The sequence below is a fragment of the Petaurus breviceps genome, unplaced genomic scaffold (genome assembly GCF_028583685.1).
Source record: "Petaurus breviceps papuanus isolate PSGF00001 unplaced genomic scaffold, PetGlider_PUasm1.0 214, whole genome shotgun sequence".
NCBI classification, from domain to species: domain Eukaryota; kingdom Metazoa; phylum Chordata; class Mammalia; order Diprotodontia; family Petauridae; genus Petaurus; species Petaurus breviceps.
The window spans coordinates 8,597,984-8,612,901 of NW_027185863.1; the positions used below are offsets into that span (position 1 = coordinate 8,597,984).

Here is a 14,918-nt window from a genome sequence, read left to right on the forward strand (position 1 = left end):
ACAAAGAGCTTGAATATTTACTTTTGTCGGGGCCCAAACCACCATTTTAGAAACCTGAGACTTCCATTCAAGAGTCATGAGTAGAGGTGAAGCAACCCAACCTTTCTGAGTCTCTCTCTTATTTGAAAAAGAGGGAGAATGATATCTGTGTTACCTATTTTAGACTGGTGTTACAAGGATCAAAGGAGATAGACACATAAACCAGTTTGTAAACCCCTGAGATCCTAAGTAAAGACTTCAATTCCAGTTGTCTTTATTCGAGGAAAGAACCTTGCATCTGGAACCTAAGTTTGAATATTAGTTTTGTTGCTGATTTCCAAAGGAATGCAAACTATAAAATACTGGATAAGTGGATGACCCCTTGGGATACATAGCTGCTGAGGTCCCTTCCAACACTAAGGTTGCATTCTGACATTTTGACTACCTATATGACCTTGGCTGAAAACTACCGAACAACAAGAATGTGACCTCAAAAAAGTCATTGAAAATCTCTGAGCCTCAGTTTTCTCATCTGTAAAATGGAGGGCTCAGGCTAGATGACTGAGCTCCTTCTAAACTCCTTCCTTAGACTCCTTCTAAACTTCAAGCACTTTCATCTGTTCTCCCCCCTCCAACTTACTCAGAACCTAGAGAGATGTTATATAAGAGGAGCATTTTTTTTTTAAACCTATAAACCCATCCCCTAAAACATTTTCTTGCCCTTTCAAATGTTTTTGTTACTCTAGCGTAGGTGGATGACTGAGCTATTTGAGTCAGTGTCTCTGAGTAGACAGTCTGGACCATTCCCTACTTAGCACATACTGCACAGCCAGACAGTGTCCCCTTAATCAAACTCCCCTGTTCCTTCTTAAGGAAAACACATAGTTCAGTGAGTTTGATGGACTGTTATGTCTTAGAAGCTAGATGCTTTAACTGTCTCCTACTTATTTCCTGTATGGCTTTGAGCAAATCATTCAATCTCCTTCTGTTACAGTCTCCTCACCTGAGACCTGCACATAAAATTGAGCCAGTTCACAGGAATATACAATGGGAAATAACAACATTGCCCATGTTGAATGAGACTTGTGGGATACAATGCAAAGGGTGTTGGAAGGTGCTCCATAAGGGTCCATCCCTGGTTTTTCTATTGACTAAACATATGAACTCAGGAAAGCAACTTAGCAACTCTGATCCCCAATTGTTGATTACTTCACAGAATCGTGCAGTGAACATTCAAGGTCAATTGCCAAATATTGTGTTTAATAATTGTTTATTGATTGATTATTGTGGTTTTGCTATTATCATGCCACTGGGAAAACCAGTCTCCAGAAATATTAGGCTTTGGGGAAGAATACTATAACTATATGTATTATTACTAAATAACTGCTCTAGTTCTATTTCTAGAAGAATTTGACTCATAAAAAGCTGAATAATAAAAATTTGTAACTTAAAATCTTATGGAAATGAATTTTGAAAACTAAAAAAATAAATATTTTTTAAAAACTAAATAATAATAATAATGAGTTTATCAATCTCCTGTTAACATCTGTTGTATTCGAATAATAAATGCAGCCTTTTCTGTAAGACAAGGATTCTCAAAGTGTGCTCTGGAGTCCCCTGGTGAGGGGAGAACCCTTTCAGGGATAGGAGGTCAAAATTGTTTTCATATTAACAGTAAAATGTTTTAATGTCTAATACAGAAAATATAAATAGATATAAACCCCACAGAAAGCTCTGGGTCGGGGAGGGTCCTCAATAATTTTTAAGAGTATAAAGGGCTTCTCAGAGCAAAAAGTTTAAGAACCACTAGCTTAAGATATTTTCCAGGCCTGCATAATACTTAAGATCTGCATTTACCAAATTGTGTTCAGCAATAGGAGTTCATTGGATTTCAGGAAGAGAAAGCTATAGCAGGGGAGAAATACCCACAGTGAACCTCTTCTGCTTTGCACCTCTGCCATTTCAGTATAATGTATACTCACTCCATAAAGGGCACCATTAGAAATTGGTCAAAATTTCTAATTCACAAGATACAAAAGTTGCCTTCTTATGGGACAAGAATAAATCATCAAATGTATTCAGTGATGCCCATTATGCAGTCAAATCATTCTGCTTCAGCCAAATGTGTACCAGATAATCCCCATCAATAGAGCACCAGCTCTGGAGTCAGGATGACCTGAGTTCAAATCCACCCTCACACACTTACTAGTTTTGTGACCTTGGGCAAGTCACTTAACCCTATTACCTCTAAAATAAAGAAACAAACAAATAATTCCCATCCATTTGTTTTCTTAGTTGTTTTAACAAGCCATCAATACCTTTAGGATCTGTGATTTTGTCATTGTATTTACTCTCTCCAATTCATCCCTTCTAAATTTTGGTAGAAGATCTTTGAGAACTATCCTGGTGGAAATTGTACACTGGGCCTAGAAATAAAGCTTTCCAACCTTAGCAAGGTAGTGCTTAGATAGCAGGAATGACATATGGTTCATCACCAGGTCCCATACTTGAAATCTTTGCCATTTGGGAGGACAAGATCTCCAACTCCATATATCCCAGTTCAAGGTCACAACATAATGAGGCATCAGAAGGGGGTACATTAAAAGACAACAAACCTGCATCTTACTCCTCTATATTTGGGGTTCTCTTATAGTCAATTCCTTTCCCGCCCACACCCTATCTTAGGGCTTAGTCCTCTATCACTACCCACATGAAACATTCTATCAGCATGGTGTTAACTTGCGTCCTGGCTCTAACATTTATTAGGAAAGTGGCTCCAAAACCTTTAACTTCTCTGTGCCTCAGTTTCCCCGTGTGCAAAATAGTACCTGATAGGATTGTAATAGGAAAAGCTGTGAAGTATTCTATAGGTATGAGTTCCCCATTTCTTCTCATGTGCCTCTCCTTGTCTCAGGAGTCCTTCAGTATTAGAGCTGCCTCCTCTCCTGCTCACACCCCCATCCTCATTCCCAGCTGGGTGCTATTGGAGTGCTTCTGGGTAACTTGAAGCAGCAGAAACTCTGAATCATGAAACTAGATTACCTAGAATGGGGCAGAGATAGGAGTAGACAGGGTGACAGTGTAATCTCCGTGGTGTGGAGAGGAGAAAAAAGGAGGGGAGATCCAGGCCAGGTATTATGGTCTACCTAAAAGTGATCCAGGGCATCAGGGATGGAAAAGGTAAGGTAGAAGGGAGGATAATGAAAAGGGATGGCCCAGGAATCCTGCTCTCACTTCTAACACAATCCCCCAGGCATACTTAAAAAATAAAAATAAAAAAACTAAGATTTGTCATTAAGAATAGCCTTTATAGCATAGTATGGTGTTAGATACTTGATTGCCTTGCCACAAAACCGCATGATATAGTGGAAAGAACAGATAATTTAGTCAGAAGGACTGAGTTGTGTCTGGTTCCTATACTTATCTGACCATGTATAAGGACAAGGGGTATCTCCGGCTGGCCTAAATACCACTTCAAAGCAATTATGCTTCGAGGAGATCAGAACCTTCTGATACCTTTAGCCACTCTTAGATACTGCTAAGAGGCTCTCTAGCTACAAATGAATTTGAGATTAGAAGAAATTTAAGGAGGCAAGGTGAGTGTTCTCTGCCCACTTACCCCTTATTAGGCATATTTATCCATAGCAAAACCTAATTGCTTTGGTACTAGATGTACTGCTATGGGCAAGTCACTTAACTTACTTCTGACTCAGTTTCCTCATCTGTCAAATGGGGACAATACTATTTAAGGTACCTATTTCCATCACACCTACCCCCTTATTTGGGGGGAAAGTTCTATAGAAACTTTAAAATACTAAAGAAACATGAAGTTATTTATTATTTTTTATTATTATCATATCTCCCCATCAGCTTCATATGACCTTAGAAGGGAGACCTAGCCTTTCTTTATGGAATTAGAAATAAAAGGATTAAAAGAATCTAAATGCTTGAGAGTTAAAGTGTTGGCTTTATTGGGATTGGGCTAAAATGAAAATAATTACTCTCCAGTTCATAGAATCATAGAATACAACAATCAGAAGGGACTTGAACTTGCTACTATTGCCTTTCTTTGTGTCCCTAGCCCTTGGCAGATTGCCTGGCATATAGTCAGTGCTCAATAAATGCTTACTGACTTGATGATCTTAGAGATCACCCGTTCTAACCCTCTCACTTGAGAGACTATGTTGTAATAGGAGGGGAGGCTTCTAATAAGGCACTGTGTACCTGAAAGTGGGGAGGGTATTTCACTAAAAAAAAGGCAAAGAAACCATGAAGTATAAAATACTTAATACAAACTTCCTTGATTTTCCAGTATGGAAAAATGCCAGCTCTTTTTATCTTGAGTTGTACACAGACAGATAAGGAAGGTAATATTCTACGTAATTGCTTCTAGGAAGTATGCATGCAAGTATTGGCAGTTATCATGTATTTACTAACTTTCTACAGGTTACAAAGCACTTTACTAGTCAAGGGGGTAGGGGTGATGGTGACAATAAGAACAAAAGCAAATAAAGGAAAAGAAAGAAGTAGAAGACAGTCTCTGCTAGTTGTAATAAGGTTTACAATCTAATTCAGCAGATAAGGCATAGACACAAAATGACTTGACAGTTTCAAAGTAACTAATCAACAAGGTCTAATGAATACAGTGTAGACTGAAATCATAGCTGCCAAGATAATTTATGGTGGTGTAGAACCAATTCAGCAAGCAAGACTGTCCAGAGGAGATAAAGTTTCAAAAGGGTCTTCAGGAAAGTGATACGCATGGATGGTGAGAGCACACAGGATAGGAGGAAGAGAGAAAGGGAGGAAGGGAGGAGTATTTAAAATGGTATGATGGGAGGAAGGCAGAAATGTTACAGCAACACAAGGTCATGAGTTAGGAGAGGAAGTAAAGATCTGTAGGTGGTGCCGTGCATAGAGTGCCATGCCTGGAGTCAGGAAGATGAGTCCAAATCCAGCCTCATGTATTTTACTAGTTGTGTGGCCATCAGCAAGGTACTTAACCTTATTTGCCTGATTTCCTCCTCTGTAGACTGAACTGGAGAAGGAAATGGAAAACCAGTCTAGTATTTCTGCCAAGAAAATACCAAATGGGGTCATGAAGAGTCCAACACAACTGGCTGGAACAACTAAACAACAGCCACAAAGATCTGTAAGTCATTGTGGACTATGAGCTGAATATGTCTGCAAGGGGGTGTTAGCTTCAAAAGGCAAGTGTATTTCTGAAATGCAGAAGTAGCTGAATCATGAGCACACTATACCTCTAATTCTGTTGAGGTTTGGTGGTTTTGGGGGTGCTCGAGATCCCAAAATACCAACATGCCAGGTCCTGCTAAATGGATTCAACTCAAGTCTTCTCTCAGTCAAAGTAAAGCAAAGTTTATTGAGGATTCACCATAATGGGTAGACTCTTAAGGAGCCTAAGTATTTGTGAAACTGGTATTGAAGAAGTGGGCCAACTGCACTAGACTAATCTCAGCCCCTTCATGGAGGCAAGATGGATCATATATACAGAAAGACTATGGGAGGATTTAGGAGTGGTTTAGAGGAGCAGCTTGTGGAGGGTCTTGAGGAAGAGTCTAAGGAGGATCTTGGGAACTAAGATCAGACTCCAGTAATGATATTAAGGGTGGGAAATAGCTGAAGGATACCTGGAGATGACAGACTATGGAGGGCCAGGCTAGTTTAAGAGTAACAGATTTGGGTATAGATATTTTAATAGGATCAAGGGTGGGAAGTAGTTGGACAATGGAGGGCTAGGCTAGGTTAAGAGTAACAGAGATTTGGGCCTAGTTATATAATGAAAGGCTTATGGACTCAGGGAATGCCTCATCAAATGGGAAGATTCAGAGTTCAAGGTGTTTCCCAGAGCCTGTACCCCATCAGTTCTAGTCTATACAAGTTAAGTAAACAAGCATTTGTTAAGAACTTGATATGTCAGGCACTGTGCTAAGTGCTGGGCATACAAATACAAGCAAAAAGAAAGATGGTGCCTGCCCTCATGGAGCTTATATTCTAAGGGTGAAGAAAACACATTTAAAAAAGCTGAAAGTTGGGAATTGGGAAGAAGGTACCACATGGTAGCCAAGTTTGGAGGATCAGGAGGAGGGTAGAGAAAAGAGTGAAGGATGATTAGTCTGGGTACTTCCTCAAAAGGGAGGTTTTAGGAGGAATTCACAAATGGGAAGAGGGAGCCACTGGGACAGCTGGAGAGAAGAATTCTATAGGATGTACACATGAATATAAAGAGATGGAAGAAGCATAACGCCAGACAATTCATTTAACTCTGCGTCTCAGATTTGTCACTTGTATAATGGGGACAATAACACCTCTACTCCCTACTTTACAGACTTGTTGTGAAGATTAAATAAGATAAGAACGTCATCAAATGAGTGTAAGTTATAATTACAAATATTGATTGAATGAGTGTTCTTCCCTAGGTACATTGCTATGTACTCTCTGAGTGCTTGGTAAATAAATGCTTGTTGGCTGACTAAGACTTAATTAATGGTCTTCAAAGATGAAAAGGGTGACATATATACATGTATGTGTATGTGTGTGTGTATGTGTGTATAATACAGATGAATCCTTAGTAACAGGGTTATGTTCATTTTTATCATTGCTGATGTTTTCATCTTGTTTGTTTTCATTCTTTTAGTGAATGATTATTAGCTGTACTCAGGTTTTGTACAAGTCAGATTTTGGTTTGGTTTGGTTTTTTAAAGTATAGCCTATATTCCATCCAATGTGTTCATGTAACTAATGATAATTCCTATTTCTAAGTTACTTTAAGGTTGCAAAATCATTATCTGTTCAAAAGATATCTACAGTGAGGACAGAACACACATAAATGGGCACAAGAAATTTAGGTTAGGGAGAAAGAAGCTTCTATTGTCGAGTTGAGTTGGACAATTGGAAACAGGTACTGAAGAAAGTTGTTCACTTTCTTTTTTCTGGAAGGTTTCAGGAAGAGTAAGCCACATGTCTTTGGGGCAACCTAATTGCAGAGTGGACTAAAAAACTTCTCAAAATCCATTCCAGTGTGTAATTCATTGAGGCAGCTAGGTGGTGTGGTGGATAGAGTATCGGCCCTGAACTCAGGAGGACCTGAGTTCAAATCCAGCCTCACTTAGTAGCTGTGTGGCCTTGGGTAAGTCACTTAACCCCAACTGTCTACCCCCCCACCAAACAAACAACAAAAAAAAAACCCCTTATAATTCATTCTGTGAGTCATAAGATGCAAAAAAGTCACAATTTAAGCAGAAGTCAATATCTACCAAGAAACACCAAATGGGGTCACAGAGAGTCAGTCAGACATGACTGAACAACAATAACAAAAGTTCGTATATAGATTTCTTTCTTGGTATAACAGTGGGATAGATAACAGTCACATAGAGCTGGAAGGACCCTCAGAGACCATCTAGTCCCATCTCTTCATTTTACAAATGAGGAAAATGAGGCTGTCAGATGAAGTGACTTGCCCCAAATCACACATTAGAGACAGGATTTTAACCCAAGTCCTCTGACTTTAGAACCAGCACTGTTTCCATTCTACCTTGTTGACTCTCAAATAAGAATAGCACACACTTAAATATAACTGTGTTCTTACAAAGTACATTATCTCATGTGGAACTCTAAGTACCCCTATGAGGTAGGAAGTATAAATTTTATGCCAGTTTTAAGATAAGGAGATTGAGGTTCAAAGACCATTAAAACTAGAAGGGGTGGGGGGTCCTAGGATTCAAACTTAGGTCTTCTGACTTCCCATTTTATTTTGCATTACAAATTAAGTGTGGAAGAAAAATTCAGTTTTTAATGACAATGCAACCATAGAGAAATGTCCCTATTTGAGAAGTAGTTTGAGAGGGGAGGGCAATTGACAACCTCTTAGTACAGTGGGCACATATTTTTCTGTACAACTGTATCACTGCTTATGATAAATGAGGAATGTTCAGGGTAAAAAAGGGCATGGGAGACAGCTAGATGGTGCAGGGGATATGAGTCACAAGGATCCAGGTTCAAATCTAGCCTCAGACACTTACTAGCTGTGTGACCCTTGGTAAGTCACTTAACCCTGACTGACTCCCCAGACAAAAAAATAAAAAAAATTTTTAAGCATACTGTCTCACTTTCAATGTATTATATAAGACTTAAGGCCTCAAGCCTAGCAACCTTTATTCAAAGTAGCCTGTAAGTCCAATTGTCTGTTTCTTGCCAGGTCTTCTCCAACAAGCATCAATAATGGCAAGAACATTTGTTCTGTAGTCCAAGGCCTTGTGTGACCCTGGGCAATCTTTCTGGGCCTCATTTTCATCATTTGTAAAATGAAAGGACTGGTCTTCTAAGAATCCTTCAAGCTCTCAGAAATATTGAATCCTAAAAACAGTCAACAGTTTGCCCTGCTGTCAAATAAAGAGCAAAGGCCCAGAGGCAGGGGCAGAAAGAGGGATTTCCAAAAAAGAGTTTTCAAAGAAATTTAGTCTTAAGCAAGTCAATAGCTTTGGAATGATTCTGGGGCCTTGTCCTTCTGCAGAGCATGAAGGCAAACACAGAAAGCAGAATGTAGTAGGGCCCCGAGAACTGATGGAATCCAATATTTACTTGACTGTGGCTGTAGCAGCTCAGTTTTGTAAGCTAAGCATGATGTTCTGAGTGAGTTATATTCCCAGGCAGATACAAACTGCAGAACCATTGGCTAGCAAAGCATTTGGGGCTGAAAAATGAGGTGGGGGTGGGGGAAAATGTTGCTTTGGTTTAACTCAACTCAGACAAGTATTTACTGAATATTTACTATGTGTCCAAAATGCCACCGTTATTCTTAAAGGCTTAAATCCAACCTAAGGCATCCTTACAAGAACACAGTACAGTAGAGAGTGATAAATGCATAGGGTTGGAATCCTTACAAACCTCCTTCAGTTTAATTTCCTTATCAAAGAAATTAAGGAGTTGGATTAGAGGAATGACCTCTGAAATCCCTTCCTGGTCTAAATCCACAAGTCTTTGAGACAATTCTGGGTTAGTGGTGTTGCACAATGGAATCAAATGATTCCATAAATTATTAAAATGGCAGCATCTAAATTAATACCCAAATTAGGCAGCATGGTATAATGTGTGTGTGTGTGGGGGGGGAATTAGGTTAGGAGGTAATAAAACCTAGGTTTGATTCCAGACTCCACCACTTTACTGACTCTACCACTTGACTTTGGACAAGTTTACATCACTACTCTGTGCCTTAATTTTCTCATCTGCAAAATGGGCATGGCAATCACGCCTGTGCTATTGGAATGGCTGTGAGGAAAATGCTTTGTAAACCACAAATATAAGCCATGACTATTGTTTTCCAGATTTGTCCAAAATCCAAATTTGGTCTGATTTTCCCCAATATAAATCAGAAGATTCAATTCAATTTATTGAGCATACTGAAAAATAGTAGTGTAAGACAGAGCTGTGAAATGTGCTATCAGCGGGTTGTATGCAGCCCACAACACTGCCCAGCGCTGCCAGAACCAGATTAAAATGTAATAGGAAATATTTAACAAAATTAAAATACAATAAAATGTAGATGATATTACATTTTAGAACTAGGTGAGTATGTGACCCAAAGGCATCCTTATATATACGTATTAGTGGCCCCTGTTTTGATTTCAGTTTGACATCCCTGGGGTAAAGGATGGAATGCTGGTCCCTTGAATCAGGAAGGCCTTGGTTCAAGTCTTCCCTTTAATATAAACTGTGTGATTTTGAGGAAGTCCCTTAACCTCTTAGTTTTCCCAGACAGCTTTCTAAAACTATAAATTGGATTGATAGGTATCTATTAGGTGCCAGACCCTATGCAGGCTACAAATAAGATATAACAGAGACGCTGATCTCAAAGAGTTTATAATCTTAAGGGTGCGGGGGAAGAAAGAAAAGAAATAATGGCTGAATTAAAGTTTTGCTTTACAAAGTGATTTTCATCTATTATGTCCCTTGATGACAACTCCTTGAGGAAAGAAATGTAAATATTATTACTCCAGTCTTTTTTTTTTTCATTATCGCTTTCATCTTTATTTCCAACAAAATATGTGGGTGACCAGTATAAGTAGCAAACACATCTTCTGTATGATGAACATCAGATCTTTTACAATGAGTTGCTATTATTTATCAAACTTACACAGATGTTATTGTTGATTAATAAAATGCAAATTAATTTTGAAAATGTTACTGGATTCATAGAAACCTTTCATGATCATGTATTTTCCCACTAAAGTCCTACTATGAAGCTTCACGATAGCCTGAGGCAAACACTCCAGTCCTTTTTTTTTTATTTTAAAGCAATTGGAGTTAAGTAACTTGCTCAAGGTTACATGGCCAGGTGTTTCTGGGTGGGTGCTAAATGTCTGAGCCCAGATTCGATCCCCAGGTCATCCCGACACTGGAGCCAGTGCTCTTACTTGCTGTGCTACCTGACCACCCAAAAACATTCCAGTCTTAAAGATGAGAAAACCAGATCATGGGGAGCCAAGATTTGCACAGTTTTTAAATCCTAGAATGGGGACTCAAACCCAAGATTTATATAAGTCATAAGTGTAGTATCTTTTACACTACACTAGTGTGTCCAACTCAAACACTTCCCAAGCTCATTTAGACAGGCATAGCAGGAAAACAGGATTTCTCTTCCTGGGGTTCTTGTATTTGATTAGCTCTGGACTTGAGCTGAATGACAGATGTGGGCTGGGTACCTCCAGGCATTGACCCAAATAGAGTCTGTCAAGGAACAAATGCAGCCGCAGTTGCTTTGGGATCAGAGAGTCTGGCTCAATCCCCAGATTGCCTCTTGCTGATGGGCCACTCTGATTTCAGTATAGGCATGTTAGATAGTGCTCTATCATCTACTGATATTGCTGAGGTGGAGGAGAGGGGGGAATATGGGGAAAGGGGAGAAGTACACAAGAAGGGAAAGAGGGTGGGCAGAGAAGCCACTAACCTTCTGTGATCTTACCAATGCACTCTGCAGCTGGAGTCACTTTTGTCTGCCTGCACTAACCATTTTTCTGTCCTGGGCATGGAAATGGTTACCCAAAAGAGAGGAAGCTAATTTGTCATCAACCAAGTCTGAGTGAGCTAGAATTAAAAGTATGGACAAGCAACCATGACAGGGCCAGTGCCACCAACTAATATGGATGAATGGAGTTGTGGTTTGATTCAGGGCAGTGGGAAGGCCCTGCTGCCCCAAAGGGATTCCCCTCTACCTCTAACTGATGCCCCAAACTGCATTTTCAGAGATTTAGCCCCTTAGTTCAAGGTTTCTTAGCCATTTTATGTCAGGGACTCCTCAAAATAATGTTTTAAAATGTATAAAATACATAAGGATTATTACAAAGGAAATCAAATCCTTACTAGCTGCCTGACCCTGAGAGAGGCACTTAATCCTGTTTGCCTCGGTTTCCTCATCTGTAAAATGAACTAGAGAAAGAAGTGACATATACTCCAGTATCTCTGCCAAGAAAACTCTAAATGGGATTATGAAGAATCAGACATGACTGAACAACAATAAAGAAATTTCCTCATTTATAAAATTGGGGTGATGGCATCTCCTTTCCCTTGATCACAGAGTTTTTTATGAAGAGCAAAGGAAGCAATATATATAAAGTAGAAGCAGTGTGGTGCAGTAGAAAGTGCACTGGATTTGGAGTCTGAGGACCTGAGTTTGAGTCCTGACCCTGCCACTTACTACCTGTGTAACCTTAGGCAACCTTATTTAACATTCCTAAACCTCAGTTTCCTCATCTGTAAAATAAGAGGGTTGGATCACAAGTCTTCTCAGCTCTGAATCCAAGATCCCGAGTGCTTTCAAAACTATAAAATAGCCTATAAATACCATCTATGATTATAACAAAGGTGAAGGGCTCCCTGAAGACCCAACTGGAGCAAGTTACAGGGTAAGAAAGGCCAGAGTGATCAGAGAAGGCTCTACTGCAATGGGACATTCTCATTGTAGGAGGCCAACAGCAGTCAGATCAAGAATAATACATTTTGATCAACAGGTGTTGAGCCCAAGACTACCTCCTTCTCTAGATAACTCCCAGGAGGAATGTTTGTATTTGATTAGCTCTGGACTTGAGCTGAGTGACAGATGGGGGCTGGGTAGCTCCAGGCACTGACCCAGAGCAAGTTACAAGGTAAGAAAGGCCAGAGTGATCAGAGAAGGCTCTACTGCAATGGGACATTCTCATTTTAGATGGCCAACAGCAGTAAGATCAAGAATAACACATTTTGACCCTGTCTAGATAATGCACAGGAGGAATATTTCCAGGATCTAGTTCACTGAAAGAAGTAACATATTAAAAGATAAGATCTCTGGGGGAGAAAAGTCATTATTTTTTGAATAAAGTATTATGATTTGTGATTCCTGGCAAGACCTCAGCCTATCCCTGGCACTCACTACTCTACCTCCCCATCAGCAGCCCTGCTATGAGTTATATGTAGGTGACATGAAATCCACTTGGCATCATTAGCTTTGTACCTTCTGGCATTAGGCGGTAGCACTGATGAAACATTTAAAATATTAAATATGTTCCCACTCTCCACTGAGTGATGGATAGCTCATCTGAAGCCCTTATTTTTTAAAAGCCTTGCTCATCTATTCACTTTTATAGCCTCATGGTGACTCATAAAAGCAGTCCCTGAGACTAAAAAGGCAAATAGATAATGAGATTTTCTAATGGGGGGAAAGGGGGAAGGGCTTCAGTGGCATTTGTGTTTGGCCTCTTACATTCAATTTTGAGTCTTCTGAGGGCCAGGCAGCAAAATCAGAATCAATTAATCAATCAACATTTAGTAAGTACCAGCTATATTCCAAGGACTGTGCTAAGTGGTGAGCATACAAAAGGAGACAGAAGACATTCCTTGCCTTCAAGGAGATTACAATCTAATGGGGGAGACAATGCACAAACATATATAAAGCAAGTTATATATAGGATAAATAGGAAATAATTAACAAAGGGAAATCACTAGAATTAATTGAATAATTTATGTTCCCACTAAGATCCTCTTATCACATACTTATAGGTCATATGTTTTAAATGGTTATAGGACTAGTTAGTTCAATTCTTCCAGTTTCCTAGAATAGAGTGGTAGACTTCCTAGAATATAGCGGTAGAGTGTAGCTCTCATTCTGATTGGTCTAATGTCCTCTTCCAGGGAAGAGTCACTCCCTTATAAGCTTGCAGCTATGGCTCTGGTATATTCCAATATCCTTTAGAAAGTGGTCAACATGAACATCAAAGTAGAGTTCCAAGGACTTTTGCTGGCCAATGGGAAAATGTCCAGCGGCCACATGACTAACCCCTCCCCACCACTTCAGGTTCCATCCCTGAATACTGTTGCATGAAAAAGGAAACACAAGTAGAGGGCCACTACACTCATGCACATAGAAGAATTATACATTACATTTACTCCTCAACCTACCACCCCTACCACACAAACACAGAATCTGACTTCTATCCCCACCCATTGTGTCTGACTCTTCATGATCCCATTTGGGGTTTCCTTGGCAAAGATACTGGAGTGGTTTGCCATTCCCTTCTCCAGCTCATTTTATAGATGAGGAAACTGAGGCAAACCATATTAAGCTGTTATTTCAACCTGCTAAAGGAATACAAGTATTGTGAATGCCCATTAAATTTTGGTGCCTTGGAGCAAAGTCTTCATCATCTCACCCTAGTTACATTCCTGTTCCCCCTCCTCTTTCACCTCTTTTCTGACACTTCTCATCATTACTTTCTTATTCATATCATGCTCCCTTGGCTTCCACAGAACTACATTTGTCTGGCTTTTCCTCTTCTTTTCTAGTTATTCCTTCTGTCTCCTTCACTGGTTCTTCTTCCCCCTTCTTTTCCAACTACCTCCTCAATATCTCCAATTGGTTGTCTTGATTCCAAGCTAAATTCAAAATATTATCTTTCCACCCAAATCCACTCCTCTCCTGACTTCTATATTTCTATTTTTAGTACCACCAGTGTCCCAGTAACATGTTCAAAACTTCCTTCTATATTCCCTTCCTCACCCTCATATAAAATTAATTGTCGATTCCTGTCAGTTCCACTTCTATGATCTACATTACTATCATTTCTTATCTATCTTTTCTTTTCCATTTCCATTGCCTTAAGTCTAGACCCCTTTCATGTTGCTGCTTATTTAATCTTCCTAAGGAACAAATGTGATCAGTCCCCTCCACTGCTCAAAATCCCTCAGTGGCTCTGTGTTGCCTTGTAAATAAAGCTAATATTCTTTAACCCTTATATTCAAAGCTTTCCATGGTCTGATTGTTTCTGGCTGTCTTTCCCAGGGTATCTGTTGGCTTATTTCCTGTGTGCTGCATGTATACCAGCCATAGAGATATAATCTGTAAGTCATGTTGCTGAGCTCTCTGAAGTCTGGGACACAGAAGAACTGGGCTGTGATGACACTGGGTCACCAGGTCAGAGACAGGTACATTGTTGAAGGCATCTTTGGATCCACTCTTTGGAAAGGCCAGTGTCAGTAGCGTTAGAACTACTACATCAGGACAAGAAGCCACGCCTCCTGGACTCCAATCCAATGCTTTTCCCGCTACTTCCCAGTTGCATACTGTTTTGCAGTTTACAAAATGCTTTCACATCTTTATTTCATTTGCTCCTTATCTCATTAGCAATTCTGTGAAGAAGGCAGAGCAGGTATTATCTTCATGTTAACATGGAGGAGACAGAAATCCATAGGGCTTAAATGATTTGCCAGTGGTAACAGTCACGAATGCATTTGTGCCTTCTAATTCAAAAGTCTAGGGCCCCAAGGGGCAGATAGGTGGCCTCAGATACTTAACATCCACACACACAAAAACTGGCCATGTAACCTTGGGCAAGTTACTTAACCCCAACTGCTTGAAAAAAAAAAGTCTAGGGCCCCCATTTTTTTAAAGT

The 14,918-nt window shown here is 39.8% G+C and overlaps 1 protein-coding gene and 1 pseudogene across 3 annotated transcripts in view; one reads left to right on the forward strand and one right to left on the reverse strand.

Annotated features, from left to right (window-relative positions):
- The window catches only part of LOC138165738 (small ribosomal subunit protein eS17-like), a 53,309-nt pseudogene that overhangs the window by 22,366 nt on the left and 16,025 nt on the right, over window positions 1-14,918 (forward strand).
- Window positions 1-14,918, reverse strand: part of CHAMP1 (chromosome alignment maintaining phosphoprotein 1) — a 133,634-nt gene that overhangs the window by 3,991 nt on the left and 114,725 nt on the right. The window lies entirely within an intron of this gene.